Here is a 20308-nt window from a genome sequence, read left to right as displayed (position 1 = left end):
CATCACCAACTGCACTACTGCAAGTCATATTTGAGAATCTTCCCCTCCAAGCAGTAGGTTTTATTTAACTAGATTGGGAATAAGGTTATTTGTTATCCTTGTGAGGAAGCTGGGCTTTGAAGAATGCCTGTTTTGTGACTGGTTAAATTGAACACATATGGTTCAAAATCTTCTCCCTCCTCAAACAACACTGGGGTTTGTCCTATACAAGGAGTTTGATGGACAATCAGCACATAGTTCTTAACTAGGGACTGAATTATAAGCCCCAGTAACTATGCTGGCAGCTAGAGAGTGGATGTTCGCAGCATGAGACTCTTCACCCATAGCACTTTTCTGGGTTTCCAGATAGAGTTCTGCAAAATATTTAAATAAGTAAAAGGGGGAAAAATCCACATTATGTGTGTGTGTGGGGGAGGGATTTGTCATAAAAGATCCACGCATGTTCTGTTATGCATGTTATCAAAGGTTGCACAAGTTACCCAGGGAACAACTATTTGGAAGTTTCAGATTAAATACAACCCTTTTTTGGTAGGAATGCTGCAGCTATTTGCAGTTTACATAGTCGAGAAGTTTGGAGTTTTGTAAAGCATGTAGGAATTTTTATTTTAAAGGTTTGAGTCTTGCAAAAGAATGTGCGAAACATTTTCCTCCTTGATTCTACACAATACAGATCTTTGGAGAGTAATTTTTCTTCTAGTGAGGGTGATTACAGACCTGATTCAGCAAGGTACTTAAACATGCATTTGACTTTAAACATGTAACAGTCCCTCATCGACTTCAATGGGACTAATCAGTGGTTCTCAAACTGTGGGTCGAGACCCCAAAGTGGGCCGCAACCCCATTTTAATGGGGTTGTCAGGGCTGGCTTAGACTTGCTGAGGCCTGGGGCTAAAGCTGAAGCCTGAGGGCTTAAGCCTTGGGTGGCGGGGTTCAGGTTACAGACCCCCTACTTGGGGCTGAAGCCCTTGGGCTTCAGTTTTGCCTCCACTGCCCACCCCAGCACAGTGTGGTTCAAGCTTTGCCCCCCCCCCCCCCACTCGGGGTGGTGGGGCTCGGGTGGGCTCAGGCTTCGGTCCCCCCTCCTGGGGTCATGTAGTAATTTTTGTTGTCAGAAGGGGGTCACGGTGTAATGAAGTTTGAGAATCCCTGAAACATTGCTTAAAGCTAGACACATTCCTGTGCTTAGTCCCACTGAAGTCAAGAGGGGCATGTCCACACTTAGCTGCAGTGATTGATGCACCGGGGTCAATTTAGCGGGTCTAGTGAAGAGACCCACTAAATCGACCGCAGATCACTCTCCTGTCAACTGTGGTCGCCCGTCGACGCAGCGCGGTGTAGACACCGCAGTAAGTCGACCTAAGCTACGTTGACTCCAGCTACATTATTCACATAGCTGGAGTTGCGTAACTTAGGTGGACTTACCCCCATAATGTAGATAAGGCCAGAGATTGCTTACATTTTTAAAGTTAAGTGTAGAACTGTGCTAATTTTTGACAAACTTTTTTCCAGCATAAAACAGATTCAGTAAACACTGAAATGTTTCAAGAATTCATGTCAACCTTGCCAAATTGTCTGTTTTGGGGAAAAGTAGTTAAAAAAAGAAATCTGGAAAAAGCTAAATAAAAATGTTTTGATTTTTCAGTGAATATCCTTTGTTTTTGTTTTTTAAATTGACTTTAATTTTATTTATAAAATTCAAAAACATTTAAACAACGCTTGAAGTTGAAACAAAAAAATTTGTTCCAACCGAAATATATATGTATTTTTTTAAGGGCTAGCAAACTGAAAAACCCATTATTCACCCAGCCGTAGTGAAAGATGCTTAAGAAACTTGCTGAACCGGAGCCGATTTGTTAAAGGCCAGCGGGTAAGATACAGGCTCCTCCTCGAGGCGGAGATGATCAAAACACAAAAGGGATCCAATGCACAGATAAACAATCCAGTGCGACACACTAATCCTTATTCTGCTTGTAGACCCACTGGGGGAATAAAATAAAAACACGTAGTGTCCCAGAACTCTCATCTTGCCAGAGCAAAAGGAACTTTAACTTCAGAAATATACCGTTCTGTCCAAAATCAAACCCCCTAGGTTTGCAAGTAGCTTCCTAGGTCTGAATCAAGTCCCACTTCACGGCTGAAGTGGCAAAAAAGAAATTCTCCCATCTTAATAGCCAGGCAGCTCCAGGAAAGATTTGGGGAGACTCCTGTACCTTCTGATTTTCCCGCTAGGTTCTTTTCTTTTTAGCTATGTAACAACAAGTGATGAGGCGGAGGAGACCTCGCTGATGTCCTCATCCAATGCAAATAAGAATTTTAATCTAGTTCAACTGTCCATCAGGTAATTGTTTTCTCCATCTGTTTTTTCCTTCTATATCAAATTGGATTAAAATTCTTATTTGCTATGCATTTGTCATATAGCCAAGACCTTCTGCCTGATCATTAGTTATTACCGGGATCAGTCTGTGCAAGAACTCTTGAGCTGGCAACTAAGGAGGGGCTGGTTATTCCTTTCACATCCCAGATGGATCTTTTTCTATCTCTGCTTCTTCTGGTAGCAGGTACTACGGTCCCTGAGGCTTCACTGATTTCAGTGTGCTGGGTACACAAGTAGATCCAGGGATAAAAAGTTTAATTTCTGGATCATAAATAAAAGTGCAGTTAAATTGTGATCAACATTTTTTTATGGCCCCTGGCATTCATTCTTCATTTACAGAATGAGGACACAATTTTATCGTTCCAGCTTGCTTTGTTCCCAAGTGATCTGTCAGTTAAACATTGGCACAGTCACAACTCATGCCAATACTTGTTAGCAATTTGCTTGCAAAACTTGGACCATTCAGCACAGGAGCGTTGTCATATGCTACTGAATGATGATTCTCAGCTCAGTTACTTCTTTATAACAGAGCAAAGAGTGCAGAAAGAAGAGTGATGCATCAACATTGGATGAGGTGCAAAACTAAAGGTCCTGAGCACTGGTGCAGATTAAAAATGTCATGGCAATGTCACAAGCGCAAGAATGTTAAGATACAAATTCTAACATGGGTAATTACATTCTAAGTTTCCCCTGCTGTTTCACTTGGATATAAACATTTTTTTAAAAAATGTAACTGAAATTACATTAGAGAAAGTAGAAAATTGTTAAACATTATGGGACAGATTCTACCACTTTCGGACACTGAGTAGTACTTTACGACACCGGACTACTCATGGAGCAAGGTAATGCTCAACAGTCCTACTCATCTGTCCCTAAATGCTTGACATGGATATTGTGAAAAGTACCTTCAAACTAGACTGGAGCTTCAATCAGGATCTAATCCAAAGCCCAATGGGAGTTTTTTCATTGACTTTAATGGACTTTGGGTCAGGCCTTTTCAGAATATTGGCAGATTACTATACCAGAATATGTGTATTGGAGAAATCTACACACTAGCCAACAATCCAACATTGTGCTGTAGCCACCAGCCTAACAAGTGACATTCTCCTTATGGAGAAGGTCTTGTCTCCATAGAAAAAATTTCTCCTTGGATCCAAAGGTGACAATTACAAAGCATGCTATTTCCCTAGTTTCAACGTTCAAGTAAGACATTTTCCTGTGGAATACACAAACATTGCTATTTCCTTCCCTGTGTTCCCACTAGACAGACTGAATGATGACGAGTGTCCTTTAAACATTCCTATCCCATGACACATACTTAATGTATGCCATTTCAAAGGACTGGGAGATCAACAGGTTGGTCTAGTAATTGTATCACGATCAGATGTTTACTCTCAGTAATCTAGAACCTTTGGCATAGGGCAGTTTCCTGTTACCTCTCTTTTGTATCGTTCAAGACTGGAGGTAGCAACTCCTGTAAGCAGAACTTTACTGAACACTTGATCCAAAATACACTGAAGTCAGTGGGAGTATTTCTATTGACTGAATGGGCTTTGGATTAGACTCTAATGTATTAACAACGTATCTGAACTGAGCGTCTGGGGATGTAATGGAAAGCCTCTGGGCCATGGAAGTTGGGGGAGGGATAGCTCAGTGGTTTGAGTGTTGGCCTCCTAAACCCAGGGTTGTGAGTTCAATCCTTGAGAGGGCCACTTGGGGGTCTGGGGCAAAATCAGTACTTGGTCCTGCTAGTGAAGGCAGGGGTCTGGATTCAATGACCTTTCAAGGTCCCTTTCATTTCTAGGAGATGGGATATCTCCATTAATTTATTATTTATTTATTATTAAGTCACAGCATTTTAGTTTAAAGATTATTAAAGAACATTTCAAATCCAGGATACTAGTGACATAGAAACATTTAGCCAACAGACAGACTGGCAGTCCTTTCCAAACTCCTCTTTGCCTTCAGGCCTTTATGGGGTTACTCTGTAATAGCTGGTTTCAGAGTAGCAGCCGTGTTCGTCTGTATCCGCAAAAAGAACAGGAGTACTTGTGGCACCTTAGAGACTAACAAATTTCTGCAATAGCTGAGCTGTCTGTTGTAGGCCTGTGTACCTATAATAGCGAAATGTGCTATTTACTGAGTTAAACACAAACTCTTTGAGAGCATTGTGTTACAGAAACACAATAGTTTCATTTATAATTGAATAACTGTAATTGCACTTACCTCAAAATAATCGCTTGTTTCATTACTCTAGCACACTGCAGCGGGCAGCCAAATGTCATGGATGCTTTGAAAGCAGGATTCATCAGACATGGATTTCCACTGCAAGACATTGTCACCAAAAAGTGACAGAGCGTCCTGTGGCACCTTATAGACGAACAGACGTATTGGAGCATGAGCTTTCCACTACAAGCATCTGACGAAGTGGGTATTCACCCACGAAAGCTTATGCTCCAATATGTCTGTTCGTCTATAAGGTGCCACAGGACTCTGTCGCTTTTTACAGATCCACGGTAACACGGCTACCCCTCTGATAATTGTCACCAAAGTTATCAGTGGATGAAGGTTTTTAAAGAACCAAGCCCTGGTTTCAGAACCAAAGAACACACGGGATGTGCTAACAACTGCATCCCTCTAATTGCAACCCAAACAATCCAAGAGTGACACTTTGTTGCATACAGGAAACAGTTCACCTATCACTAAATTGCATCCACCTCTGGGGATAAAACAGAGCACCTAACATCAACACACAGCAGCAACAATGCATAATAGTTAGGTGAGTGAAAAAGCATAATGTACAATAGAAACTGCTATGGGAATTTAAGCTAGGCAGAATGTAATGATCTGAAGTGAGACCTAACCAGGACATTGGGATTCAAACCCCACCTCTGGTGATGTATATTATGAGATCTTTTCCACCACGTTTAAATAGTTTCCTCTTTATTGTAGGATCTGAGGGAATGGGTCACCCCTCCCCCACCTCTGAGGGTGGGGGGCCCAGCAGCTCTGTCGTGGGGGTGCACGCTTGGAATGTCGTCTGTCACCTGAAGGGGGGTGGGGAGCAGAAGCTTAGACACACACAGCCACGACAGCAGGGGAAGGGGGGCCCGGACTTTAACAAGCACAAATGATGAATAATGTGGCATTATGTCTCATCCAAAAGTTAGCCCAGTGCCCTTTAAACAGCATGGTGGGTTTCTCTATTGAAATCAAAGGAAACATCACTTTCTGCAACACCTTGGGCTTCTTCCTTTGATATCTCCTATCCAAGTACAAACCAAGGCTGATCCTGCTTAGTTTTAGGAAATCTGATTAGATTGCAGCTCCAGATGACATGGATAAAAGAGCGGGTTGGAGGTAGTACAGCTCTATTCAACCACAGGTTGGAATGAAGAAGGGTTATTACTGGCTTTCAACGCATAAAAGCAAGAGCTAGTTAGATGCTTAATGAATTCTTCCTCATAAGAAACAACATAACCTTTTTGCATAAAAAGGCCATAGTCTTTATGTGAAATAGATGTGCTTTTAAAGGTAGGATACCATCTTACCATAAGAATAACTCATCTACACAGACATCTCTTAAATGTCCCTTTCTAGGAAGTATGTTACTCTAAGTGGAACATTGCTCTCTGAAAATGGGATGTTCATAATAAGAGCTAAGGTAATGTCATGTTATAGGAAGTAAAATAGCACCAGGTAGGAAACTGTCATTAGAGCAGGGGTCAAAGACATCAAGGACAAGGTATTTGGTTTGTAGGTGGATATTGACAATGGGCCTGATTCTGAGCTCATTTTATGTTGTTTTTATGCTAATGTTTCGTCCTGATTTTTACTGGCACAAGTGAGATTAAAAATCAGGCCCAGTGTCCAACTTTACAGATGATAATGAGGTTGGAGGTGGAGCAAATGCTGAAAAACAACGCAACCAGATCCAAAAGCATTTGGATGGGTTAGATGACTGAGCAGCAGGTGGCAAAGGCAATATATAGTGTAGACACAGAACTGTCGGGGATTGATTCACGGGGTTTTGTGTAGACATTTTTATGAGTTTGCACTCTCAGTCTTGATTAGAATGAACCCCAGAACTCAAAATGACCCTAAACCAAAACCACCAGTGCCTATTAGTTTCCAAAGCCAAACTCAGTTCTGAGTCATTCAAACCTTTGTGTAAGTTGGCAGAACTCACCTAATCAGCCTAGCTGCATTCAGGTAGCACCAGGACTGCAGCCGTGGTGAGCCTCTATGGCTGCAAAGAACGGAGGCTCCTGGGGCACTCTCCCTTGCACACTCAAAGGAGCGGGATGCAATCTGGACTGAAAGGAGGGAGAGAGAGAGAGAGATTCCCTGCATGCCACTGAATGCCTTCAACTCCCACTGTTCCAGTCTCTCATCCTCAATTGGAATTGAGGGCCCTCCACATGCTGCAGGCTCAGTCCATGTGACCAAAGAGAAAGGGGGTTACAGAATCCATATGCATAAGGAGGTTTACACATACTGCTGTGTCTCGTGCTGTTCTTATAAATAAACCTTGAAAGGGAACTCTCCCGCCCATGGTGATATTTCCCCCTGCGTTGTATGAGAGAGTTTTGCTTTTTTTAGCATGGCTGTTTTCACTTTGGAACTGCATGGACAGTGACAACCCGCTCAGTTACAGCTTGAGGGGCCAATTTCTACAATCGCATCTGTAGGCTGGATCTCTAAAAATAACTCATCCTCACATCAACAGGTTGTGGAGCTGCCCCGGAGGCGGCAGAGCTTGTGCTAATCAGCTCCCCACTTGAGAAGCTCCAATAACTCCCAAGTCTCAGGGCCATCAGTCCCTGGCTACCTAGAGCCATGCAATGCAGGGGAGTGTCAACTGCTAATTTCCCTGTACAGCCATTGGTAGAGATACTGGGAGTCTGGCTTATGGGCAGTGATATTTAGTTATCTGGGTGAGTCCTCCCCCACTCCCCCGCCACACCCAAATTCTCCCTCTGATCTCCAAGGACTTCTGCAGAGGATCACCTCCCGCATTGGTGCAGGGGACTCCCAGTTCTAAGAGTTGTGATATCAGTGAGTTACTGAACATCTATTTCCTTCCAGTAATTCCTAAACAGCTGTTCCTTGGTGTTTGCTGTCTATTGCAGAGAAAGAGCTGAGAGCCAAGGGAGAGTTTCTAAGTCGCGTATATAATGAAAGTTTAATTAGCCAAAGACTTTTCACACTCAGCCAGGCTTAAGATTAAGAAATGTGGCCATGAACATGAATGGGAACTATATAGTGGAACTTGTAAATACCAGGAGAGAAGAAAACCAGAATCCAGATGTTTATTTATGCTAAATATATTAAATAAGTTTCATATTTTGAAAAAAATGAGACAATGCACGTGCTGGGTGCTTAACGTGTTGGGGAGGACTGTAAAATGGAGTTCCATATGTAAGTGGGGCAGAGATTGAGAGATTTGAGTTTACAGCTAGTTAATAAGCCTGTACACAAGATTAATGTGTCACTGTGTGTTAGCTTGGCACCTGGCCTCTCTTTAATATAGAGATACTTCCAGGGGATGGTGGCTCCGAGCTGGATGGTTATGCAGATTAACCTTAAATCAGGGTAAAAGAGACAAGATTACTGAACAGAATATTAGATTAGCAAAATCCTTGCGTACTAAACTCATGCTCCATCCACCCCAGAAAAAATCTTTATACTCGCTCTATTTCAGATGAAGAATCTATTCTTTTCTGCACAACCTGGAATGGCTTAATTTTAAATGTGCTCCAGTCCAACTTTACCCTGATACCTGGCAGAGATCACAACAAGCAAGGAAAAGGTCACAGGAACTGTTGTCTTCCGGCACCTCCACAAAGCAGATGATAGGGGTAGGTGAGGCTCCAATACTCATTCTCCCCACAGGAAGGGGATGGTGCAACAAATACAGGGGCTCTGAAGCTACTACAACAGCATGAAGCGTCTCTGCTGTTCCATTCTTTAGGGGGAGGATTCTTGCTACCCGCTCCCCCTGGAAATGCCAAAAGCACAATAAGGCCAGGATTCCCACTCCTTTAATGTCTGTGAATGGTACTGATCTATTTGCCCTCCAATTAAAGGCTAATGGGGTCTCGGAAGAGGCCCCATCCAAGGAAGAGCAAATGGCCTCCCCCGGAAAAGGGTGGGTGCACAGAGATCATAAGGTCAGCTAAGTTTCAGAAAGAAAAGAGTGGGGGCTAGGAAGAGACACATAAGAGTTGGAGGCACAAGAAGAGGATGCCAGTGGGGGACATTGAGCTGGGAACCCCTGGTGATGCTTCTTGCTCGCAGAAAAGACCTAAGGAGTCAGTGTGTGTTGCCCAGTGGAACTCTGCCAAAATACAAGAACAGAACAGGCCCAATTAACCTCTGTGGAGGAGATGCCCCCCCTCCAAAGTGGCATTAGTGGCCCCCTCAGAAGAGTGGAGGGACTAAAAAGAACTCTAACAAAAGAGGGAGTTAGAACCAAAGAGGGGACCAACAGGGAGGCTGAGCTGAGAAATTCAGCAGCTGCTGCTCTGAGATGGCTCACAGGGAGCAAGTGGACGCTGCCCAGTGGACTCTACCCAGGTGTGAGAATCGTGAACAATGCTGGATTGACCACCCTTAGGCCCAAGGCCTCCACCCACAAGTGAAGCAAAAGCAACCTTGTTCTTATTCATAGATTCCAAGGCCAGAAGGGATCATTATAATCATTTAGTCTGACGTCCTGTACAGCACAGGCCATAGGACTTCCCCAAAATAATTCCTAGAGCAGAGCTTTTAGAAAAACATCCAATCTTGATTTTAAAATGGTCAGTGATTGAGATGGCAATACAACCTTTGGTAAATTGTTCCAATGGTTAATTACCCACATTGTCAAAAATGAACACCTCATTTCCCAGATGAATTTGTTTAGCTTCAACTTTCAACCATGGGATTGTGTTCTGAAAGAAGCACTTCTATTGGGGAGGAGGCATTTCCTGGACCTTCCTGCATAGGCTGCTAAAAAACCAAACCAAACAAACAAAAAAATACAGCTCCTTCTGGTTAGTATCTGCTGATAAATGTTGGAGAGGGGTCTCTCTTAATCCTCTCTCCTCTTCATAGAAATAAATGCTACAGGTAAACTTAACAAGAGAACCAGCTGGGTCAATTCCCACATCTTTATCACAAAAGATGGGGCTGTCACTCATAACACACTGAAGTGGAGATAATGCTTCAATTTTGAATGGTTAAATCATGCTTTCTTTGCCAAGAACCCTTCTCTTTCCACCCGGTCTGCATAATGAGACAAGAGACTTTAAACGTATATTGTACAGTACAACTAAAAGTTATAATTTCTGCCATTTCTCCTGTCTCTAGAGCAGTATGCAAAGGCATGGTCACACTAGAGTTGAGTCTGTGCTCTCCATCCATGTGTAAATGGGGTGGGTGTTAGCAGGGTCCTAGCCCTGGTACCCAGACGTGCAGAATGGGATATTTTGCTTATAACCTTAGGTGTCCATTCTTCTTCTTTTCCTTTTCAGCCCAGAGCATCTGTACAGACACAGGGAGCAGTTACAATCATAGAATCATAGAATATCAGGGTTGGAAGGGACCTCAGGAGGTCATCTAATCCAACCCCCTGCTCAAAGCAGGACCAATCCCCAATTAACTCATCCCAGCCAGGGCTTTGTCAAGCCTCACCTTAAAAACCTCTAAGGAAGGAGATTCCACCACCTCCCTAGGTAACCCATTCCAGTGCTTTACCACCCTCCTAGTGAAAAAGTTTTTCCTAATATCCAACCTAAACCTCCCCCACTGCAACTTGAGACCATTACTCCTTGTTGTGTCATCTGGTACCACTGAGAACAGTCTAGATCCATCCTCTTTGGAACCCCCTTTCAGGTAGTTGAAAGCAGCTATCAAATCCCCCCTCACCCAGTTCCCTCAGCCTCTCCTCATTAGTCATGTGCTCCAGCCCCCTAATCATTTTTGTTGCCCTCCGCTGGACTCTTTCCAATTTTTCCACATCCTTCTAGTACTGTGGGGCCCAAAACTGGACACAGTACTCCAGATGAGGCCTCACCAACAATGTCGCCATTCATTCCTGTTCATGGCTTGTTCTTACCTTAAGCCCAGGCTGATCACGTCCCTATGGTTGTCGATAGCACAGTAGGAGAGTTCTTCTCCACATGGGTCTGAAACCATGCTCAGTCTGTCTTGGAATAGCAGTGTGGGTAGGGCCTATCCCACGACAGTTCTACAGGTGTAATCAAGAGACTGATGAGGAAACAGTCACTGTGGCCTGCATTAAGAATTTTTTTTAAATGACTCATGAGGTTTTTAATTCATTTCAGTGGTAGTTGCAGCTGCTCAGATCTCCTTTCATTCTCTTTATAAACCTGATCTGGGAGGTACTAAGTGCCTCCTGGAGAGTGCTTTAGCTTGTTTAGCATTGTCTGCCTTTTACCTATATTACTTTCTGATCAGACAGACAATTGATTTAAACTAGCTCAACGTTACATGAATAATGAGGGGACTGCTAACAATTTTGCTGTTTGACAGCAATACAAATTACACCATGCACTGACACTGAGGGCCCACTCCCATAAACACATAGGTGTGAACATTGCCAGAACCCGGGTGTGCCAGTGGGCCATGATCCCCCACTTTTTAACACAGGCATAGTTTGGGGGGGGGGGGTGTGCAACACTGCTGCAAAGTGCAGTCCCTGCCTATGCTGCTGTGTGCCTGCCTGAGGCTTGCAGTTTGGGGGAGCACACCGTCCCCTATCCCCTCAAATACAGCCATGTTAAAAAGTGGGGGGCATGGCCCCCTCATCCCAGTGCCCCCCACTCCACTTCTACAAAAGTTCCAGCGCCCTTGGTAGGGCTAGATTGTCAGAGCCCTTAGCCAGTCACACAGGGGAATAAGAAATTTCAGCCTCCCTTATTCCCTTGCTTGTTTCTGCTCAGAATAAGTCCCTGGCCACAGGGCCTTCAATTCCCATTGATCTTGTCTCTGACCCAGTCCTCCAATGCCCACAATGGCAAAACCCCTACTGAAGCTAAGGAGGAAATCTGCATATACCTGACTGAGCATAGAGAAATTCTCTGTTCAACAATTCCAGAGCAACTGAGTGTTTCCCCTTTGGCTTTTCTTCTTTACCTTACTATACAATAAAGATTAATGTTTGTTTTCAAGAGGGCCTGGGGTATCTTGGATGATGGGAATTCTCTTGAAATGTTAATCTCTGACGTTAGCTTCTCACACAGCACACCAGAGTTACTGGAGTGGTGGGAAAAGTATCCATATACATTAGAAGCAATCTTAAGCTTCTTATCAGAGCACTTGTACCAAGGGGAAAATAGACCCCTTAATATTTTAAAAGCCATTTACTGTAGTGCCTCAAATTATTCTCAGAAGTAACACTCCAGTAACAACAACTGGATCATTTTACTCTAATATAGTGTCGTTCATCCCAAAGTGCTTAAAAACACAGACATACAAAAAAATCACTTCTCCCCTCACTGGAACATGGACACAGCTGGGGAAATTAAATAGGAAGAATGTTAACTATTCTGACTGGCACACGGCCAAGACACTAGGGTTAGCATTAGAACTGGTCAAACAACAGGGAACTGATTTGCAAACCTAACAGCTTGACATAAATTCTCTGCTATTCGGGAGGTGCTGTTATTCATTGTGATTAGTGAGAATTCCAGTGTGAATCCTGAAAAGTTTCACAAGCTCATTTGCTTGTGATTATTTGTTATTCTCCTGTTTAAGTGTTTCATCCATCCCTATCTGGAAGCTGAAACGCTCCCTGCACGCTACAAAAATAGTATGTCGAAGTGAATTTTTTTTTAGAGTAGCAGCCGTGTTAGTCTGCATCCGCAAAAAGAACAGGAGTACTTGTGGCACCTTAGAGACTAACAAATTTATTAGAGCATAAGCTTTCGTGGGCTACAGCCCACTTCTTCGGATGGGCTGTAGCCCACGAAAGCTTATGCTCTAATAAACTTGTTAGTCTCTAAGGTGCCACAAGTACTCCTGTTTTTTTTTTTAATGACCCAGAGTCTGAAAGTTTCTCATCCAAACCATTTGTGCTCTGCTTCTACAAGCTATTTAAGCACAGGACTAGCTTTAAGAACCTGAGTTATCCCATTCAGCGTGCTTGCAGAATGGTGCAAGTGACGTTCAATGTATTATACCTGTGGTTTGTATGCTGCATTAGCTTGCTACTGAATTTGTTTCCAAGTGTAATTCTGTGAGTAGGGTTCATGACTTGAATGTCCTTCGTATCATGGCAACAGCTGAGGTGAACCAAGGCACTTACTGGTCTGTAGGATTGGGGGGATGGCACCTTGGATGGAGGGCCCTTGAATTTGCAATGCAGTTTTCTCTTTAGTTCACCAGAGTCTAATTTTTCAGGGCTCAGTGCAAGGAGCATCTGTTTACTGAGGCTTTTGCCAGTGATGGATTTGGTGTGAGCAGAGTCTTATCCCAGGGATTTGGCAGGGCAACTGACTGATGAGCGTGTCTGGGTTTTGTTCTCGTGTCTGGTAGCTGAATTCTAAACTTGGGATTGTCTTTGGCTGCTATCAATTGCAGGAAGTAGGCTACAAAATGTTTTATATCTAATTATGTTAGGCACGTTCTTCTAAAAACTGAAAAGCAAAATGCTATAAATGAATAAATCTGTATCTTGTTGGTATTTAAATATCAAAATATGCCATGCTGTACTCTGAAAATGAAGCCATAGAGACATACATATACATACACATACACACAATCTGCAAACATATAAAAGCACTTATGTTGTACTCACTTATCAACAAAATCCCTTGTTAAAACTAGAGCCATCATCACAGTCTTAAGTGATGATTTCTTTGTATTTTACAGTACCTAACTGCATGCATCTCCTGCTTTGATGCATCTCCTGCCTTGCTGCATGCATCTAACTGCATGCATCTCCTGCATGCATCTCCTGCCTTGATATAAGTAATACTTCAACTCTGCTATACTTGTATTTATGGTCTTGAATATGTATGGTACAATATGTACTTTGATTTGGAACATGAGATTAATTATTATTTGAAGATTTGCTACACTTGTATGAATTTGCTAGAGGGTAGTAGTTGTGCTTTTCCTCAGAGTAAAGCTTTGGGATCTTTTTGTTGTTAATGTCTTACTGTGTATCTTAAATGAAGGCACGTGTTGGTTACTAAATTATTATTATAAGGAACACATGAGGATAGAATTACCCATTAATGTTATGTTTTTCTGGTGCAGAATGAACCCTATGGAATTGTAAAAGCTCTGGCCTAGGTTTTATTTGTGTGCAGCCATGGAATAGACAGCTTAGAGCAGGGGTCGGCAACGTTTGGCACGCGGCTTGCCAGGGTAAGCACCCTGGCTGGCCGGGCCAGTTTATTTACCTGCTGACACGGCAGGTTCGGCCGATCGCGGCCCCCACTGGCCACGGTTTGCCGTCCCAGGCCAATGGGGGCGGCGGGAAGCCGCAGCCAGCACATCGCTCGCCCGCGCCGCTTCTCGCCGCCCCCATTGGCCCGGGACGGCGAACTACGGCCAGTGGGGGCCGCGATCATCTGAACCTGCTGCATCAGCAGGTAAATAAACTGGCCCGGCCCACCAGGGTGCTTACCCTGGTGAGCTGCGTGCCAAACATTGCTGACCCCTGGCTTAGAGGCTACTATGAAATGGACACAAGGATGCCAGCCACATAAATATCTGAGAATTTTCTGAGCTATCTGCATGAATGACATTTTATGTCATGAAAGTGGTTTAAAACTACTTCTATTTTTTGCAGAGTTCCATTGTAATTGACACAAATCCAAGCCATCTTTCTCCCTTCTCTCCCAGGGTTTTAAAATTAGTAATAACAAAAATACAAGACAAATTGAATCCAGAAGTTAACCCATACATCTCCCTCTATTCTGCCACGTTAAGAAAAAAATTATTGCAGGAACAGAAGGCTATTAAGAAGATGCAGACACTGAGTTAGGGCTTGAACCAAAACCCACTGAAGTGGGCTTTGGATCAAACTCTTAGTATCCCAACTCACTCCCTTTGCGGGGTTTTATTGGTAACTCAGACACAAACAATTGCCCAACTGGAATATGTCCACGACGACTGTGTGAACAGTCTAATCCTTGAGAAAAGCTCTTTGATATCTCAGTGACCATGAGGACCAATGACCAGCACATCCCTTGGCCCGCGCCGCTTCCCGCCGCCCCCATTGGCCTGGGACGGCGAACCATGGCGAGTGGGGGCTGCAATCGGCCGAACCTGCTGCGTCAGCAGGTAAACAAACTGGCCTGGCCCACTAGGGTGCTTATCCTGGCGATCCGCGTGCCAAACGTTGCCGACCCCTGGTCTAAATGAACAAGATCAGACTATCCTTGTTAGAGATTCAATACTCAGAAGAATCAAAAGTACATTCTGTGAGGGACAGATGGACAACAGGATGGCGTGCCACCTTCCAGAAGCCAAGACACAAAAGAGGTCACGCAGATTGGTCAGGTTTCTGAAATCAACAGCAAGGATCCATTGGTGATGGCTCCTATCTGCACGAATGACACTGCATTGAAGGATATCTTGCAGATAGTAGATCACTTCAGGGAACTCAAGAAGCATGTCCAAGTGATCTTCCCTGTCCCATGAGCAGAGGAAGACAGAAGGCAGAAGATTCTGGAAGTGAATCGCTGGCTAGCTAAGTGGTGTAGGGCTGAGGTTTTGGTTTTGTGGAACATTGGTGCATCTCCGAGGGGAAGAAGTGGCTGTACAGTTTGGATGGCCTACACCTGAGTAGAAGGCAGATCAATCTCGTTGGGGACAGGCTGGCTAAAGTCATCAGGAGAGGGTTAAACGAATAGCAAAATGGAAGAGTAAAAAGAGGGGGGAAATATAAGAACCCCAAATTGAGATGTTGAGAACAGAATTAATCAAGTGACCAAAGAACATGAGGAGAAGAAGTTTGTGAATTGTCTACACACCAGTGCAAAGAATTGTGTCTGGGTAATGAGGAACTGGAATTGCTCATTTATGAATATAAGTTCAATTTAGTTGCCATTATTGAAGCCTGGTGAGATGATTCACATGCTTGGCATGTTAAAACCAATGGTATAGCCTATCTAGGAAGGATTGAGTGGGCAGAAGGGGCGGAGGAGTGGCACTCTGTCAGACATGGCATTACCTGTTTCTGAGTCACCAATAACTCAGAAGAAATTGATCTTGAATGCTTATAGATCAGAGTCCTAACAGATAAAGCGCAAGATAGGGGTATTAGTTGGTGTTTGCTACAGCCGCCAAATCACACCTTATGTGCCTATCTACAATGTGTAGGAAAAAGGCTGTGTGATCATGGGGGACTTTCAGCTGGAGGTCTCATGCTGCTAGTACTAAAACATCCTTAAAATTTCTAAACATTATAGATGATAATTTCCTGTCTCAAGAAGTGTTACATTGATCATGGGGGAATTCTTTATTAGACCTTAGAAATGGATCACGGAACTAAAAATGTAATGGTGGCTTAGGTACAACTTGATCATATTTATAATGTACAAGCAGAATAAAGTCCAGACCGGTAATATATGTATGTGGAGCTTTAACAGGGCCAATTTCAAAGTTGAAAACAGTTATCAGCCAAATCAGCCATGAGGAAGAATTTAAATCAGAAAAATGAGCATTGGAAATTTAAGAACACCTTACTAGGTGCCCAAAAAAACCACAATCTAGAAAGAAGGCCATATTTGTTGAAAAACTGACCTGGTTTAGAGGGGAAGTGAAGGCCGCTGAAACAGATATAACAAATGGAAGAAAGGGGAAGTTGATAGTAATGAATATAAATCAGAAATTTGGAATTGTAGAAAGTTGATAAGGGAGGCCAAGGGACACAAGGAGAAATCTATGGCCAGCAGAATTAAGGATAATAAGAAGCAGTTTTCTAAATATACTAGAAACAAAAACGAACAAACAAAAAACCTGACAGTGCAGGACTATGACAAAGGCAGAAGTGTTCAATAAATATTTCTGTTCTGTATTTGGAGGAGAGGCGGAAAACAGATGATGCAGTCTCATCATATGGTGATAACACTCATTCCATTCATTAGTATCTCTGTAAGATGTTAAACAGAAGCTACTATAAAGTTAGACATTTTTAAATCAGCAGCTCCAGATAACTTGTATCCAAGAGTTTTAAAAGAGCCAGTCAAGTAGCTTGCTAGACCATTAATGTTGATTTTCAATACGTTTTGGAGCACTGGGAAAGTTCCAGAAGACTGGAAGAAAGCTAATGTTGTGATAATTTTTTAAGAGGATAAATGGTATGGGTTTAGGCAATTATAGGCCTGTGAGTCTGACATCAGTCCCAGGTAAGATAATGGAGTGGCTGATATGGGATAAAGAATTAAAGGAGGGTAATGTAATTAATGCAAATCAACATGGGTTTATGGAAAATAGATCCTAACTTGATATATATTTTTAATGTGATTACAAGTTTGGCTGATAAAGGTAATAGTGTTGACATAGTATACTTAGGCTTATGTAAGGTGTTTGACTTGGTACTGCACAACATTTTGGTTAAAAAAATAGAAGGATATAAAAAGTAAATGGACTGAAAACTGGCTAAGTCTCAAAAGTGTAAGTATAAATAGGGAAGAATCATCATTGACTAGGTGTGTTTCCAGTGTGGTACTGCAGGGGATCAGTTCTTGGCCCTATGCTATTTAATGTTTTTATCAATGAACTGGAAGAAAACAAAAATCACGGCTAAAGTTTGTAAATGACAAGAGTTGGAGGAGTGTTAAATAATTAAGAGGACGGGTCACTGATTCAGAGTGATTTGGATGTCTTGGAAAACTGGGTACAAAGCAAACTACGTGTTTTAATAGGGCTAAATGTATACATCTAGGAACAAAGAATGTAGGCCATACTTACAAAATGGTAGACTACCCTGGGAAGCAGTAACTCTGAAAGAGATGGGGGTGGGGGGGCATGTGTTGGTGGATGATCAGTTGAACATGACCTCCCGATGTGATGCTGTGGCCAAGAGAGCTAATGTAATCTCAGGCTTGCATAGACAAGGGAATCTGTTTTGCACTAGTGTGACCTCCACTGGAGTATGGTGTCCTGTTCTGCTGCCCACAATTCAAGAAGGGTGTTGATAAATTGGAGAGGGTTCAGAGAAGAGTGATTACAGATTGGAAAACATGCCTTGCAGTGACTGAGCTCCTTGAGTCAATCTATGTACCTTAACAAAAAGAATGTTAAGGGGTGATGGTTACAGTCTGTAAGAATCTACATGGGGATCAAATATTTGACAGTGGGCTCTTCAATCTAGTATAGAAATGTATAATAGATAGAGGATGGATAGCTGATAGTATAATGTTGAAGCTGAACAAATTCAGACGGGAAATAAGGCATACATTTTTTACAGTGAGGGTAACTAACCAATGGAACAATTTACTAAGGGTCATGGTGGACTCTCCATCACTGACAATTTTTAAAACAAGATTGGATGTTTTCCTAAAAGATCTGCTCTAGGAATTATTTTGGGGAAGTTCTATGGCCTGTGTCATACAGGAGGTCAGACTAGATGATCACAATATTCCCTTCTGGCCTTGGAATCTACGACTTTTCTGGATCTCTACAGTTCTGTGTCAAACTAGTGTGTTTCCCCCCCCTTTGGGGAGTGGGGGAAGGGGGCACACAGAGTTGATAATCAAACCTACTTTCCAGAATGGCAAACACACAAAAAGGTTACATTCCTCCCGCTTTGGGGAAATCACTGTTATAATTTCTAGTTGCTTCACACTCCGACATATCTTACAGATTGGGAGATGGTGGGGGGTTGAGAGTGGGGGAAAAGAGCAATGAATAACTCTGCAGTTTATTTCCCCAGCTGGAGAAAAAGTGTAGTAAACACACAATTAAAATTTGCCCAGAGCCATACTATCAAGTTCTGTCATACAGAGACATCAGGATGATCACCTGTTGCTGGTCTTTGTGCTGTCTGGTACTTAAAAATCCTAGTTTAATTAGGCAACATTTCCCACAAATCCCAGGCTAATGGCACATGAAATAATAAAAACAGTATCTAAGGATTTTTGCTGTCAGAGCAACTTTATTCTTTCTTAGGGCAGTGTTTGCTGGTGATTGCAAGTAATGCTCTATACATTGGTGTTACATTATTATTTGCTAGCAGCCGGTGTTAATTTTGAAGTACAGAAGGAGATAAATGCTGCAGCTTTGGATTTGCAGGCAAGTATTTTCAGATCTTTTCTTAGCATCTGTTTTTGTTAATATTAATGCATGATCATACACAAATATGATTAAAAAGGTACTTCTCATGATTTCCCTCAAGCGTTAAATATTGAAGCAGAGTATTTAGAAAGCGAACGTATTTATATGAGAATCTATGATTGCAGAGATTATCTCTCGTTATAGATGCCTCGGAAGAATGTAGTGGCAGTCAGGTGGAGAGGTTTAAGTCTGATGCCTGTGTAATATTCAGATCTTTGATAACACTAGGCTAAATTAAATAAATACTTTCCGTGTGAGGCATTCAGCTGAATAGCTATGCTGCTGCATTACAATGGCAAGTGTCTCAAACTTGTCAACACATCAAAGGCACAGTTAAAGTACTTGCTGGGGAAGTGCTATCAAAGATGCTGGGTCAACCATCTGCTTGGAGACAGAGTCCTCCGTCTCCAGAACACCTAGAGTGCAGGACTCAGAAATATAAGCTTCTCCTTCAACATGTCTCCATCCTTTCCTGGGAGTCAGAGCAGCTTCTTTCCCTCTGATAAGGCTTCCAATAGAAATACCACTTTGGGGCGGGAGTGCTTAATAATAGGACAGATTGGCTTTATTCAACAAAAGGGTCTGGTTGTGCTCATCTCTTGTAAAGCTTTTTGGATTGGGTATGTAACTGGTACGTGTTCGGCCAAGCCTTAGAAAGGCAATACTGATTCAGCTAATGCTTAGTATTCCATATCGGCTACTGTAGAAGAGTGGGCAAGAAAGTCTTATCTCAAAGACAGCTCCTTAAGAAGGTGTTTAACTATTGCAGGGGGGACAGTATTTATTTATACTCGGCACGTATGCCGCTTTTCATCCATAGATCCTAAAGCACTCCATGAAGCAAAGTATCACCAGTTCCATCATTTTACAAATGGGAGAGATAGTAATAAAGACAGTTTTGTTGTCATGCTTTCTTGAATATATTTGTCCGGATTCTCATCTCATTTATACCTGCTTATAAGCCAATGACTTCAAACAAGTGTCTTCTGATTTTCCCTGGGATGAGAGAAGAATTAAGTCCTCTGAGTACTAAAAATACCTGAAATAGGCCAATACATAAAGCTGAAGCCTTTAAAGAACAGAAGGCTTCCTGGTTTCATTTGGCAGTTTTGCATTTATGGACGCATGTGTTAACACCACCAAGCAATGACTGGAGCCAAGGGCCAGATTCGTGGAGTTCATGGCTGGAGGCAGAGAGCACAACATGGGCTGTAGTCCACGAAAGCTTATGCTCTAATAAATTTGTTAGTCTCTAAGGTGCCACAAGTACTCCTGTTCTTCTTTTAACATATTTAGGTGTGGTTGGGGATCACACACAGGAATGGTGATTGCTACATCTTATCAGAGTGCCATACTGGGTCTACACCATGGGCTGGCACAGAGGGAGAGGAGAGAAGGAGTGTGGTGTCTTGCTATCCTGCTGCATTTAGGGAGCCTTCTAACGCCCATGCTATTCTTGTCCAGGAAAAGCCCCAAGATTCCATATGCCTCTGTGCAAGATGCCCCAAGTGCTCTCCTCCAAATCTTGGGACCTGGATTAGCGGTGTCACAATCTGTGGTGCTTTCAAACAATCATTAGCTAGAACATATTTACCTCACTGTTTGGAATGCAGATGGTGTGTCCTTGTAATAGTA

The 20308-nt window shown here is 42.7% G+C and overlaps 1 long non-coding RNA gene across 3 annotated transcripts in view; it reads right to left on the bottom strand.

Annotated features, from left to right (window-relative positions):
• LOC128843365 (uncharacterized) overlaps positions 1–20308 on the bottom strand; it is a 93037-nt gene that overhangs the window by 6023 nt on the left and 66706 nt on the right. The window contains exon 3 of one of the 3 annotated variants that reach the window (XR_008446230.1): positions 10476–10607. The exons of 1 other annotated variant lie outside the window; for it this stretch is intronic. This is a non-coding gene — a long non-coding RNA (uncharacterized LOC128843365). Of the gene's footprint in view, positions 1–4600; positions 5054–10475; positions 10608–20308 lie in introns of those variants that run through there. One more of the 3 variants, XR_008446232.1, reaches the window with a different exon arrangement.

Source organism: Malaclemys terrapin, chromosome 9 (genome assembly GCF_027887155.1).
Source record: "Malaclemys terrapin pileata isolate rMalTer1 chromosome 9, rMalTer1.hap1, whole genome shotgun sequence".
In the NCBI taxonomy this organism is placed as follows: domain Eukaryota; kingdom Metazoa; phylum Chordata; order Testudines; family Emydidae; genus Malaclemys; species Malaclemys terrapin.
Note: the sequence above shows the minus strand (reverse complement) of the source record. Positions and strands in the feature narration are given on the sequence as shown.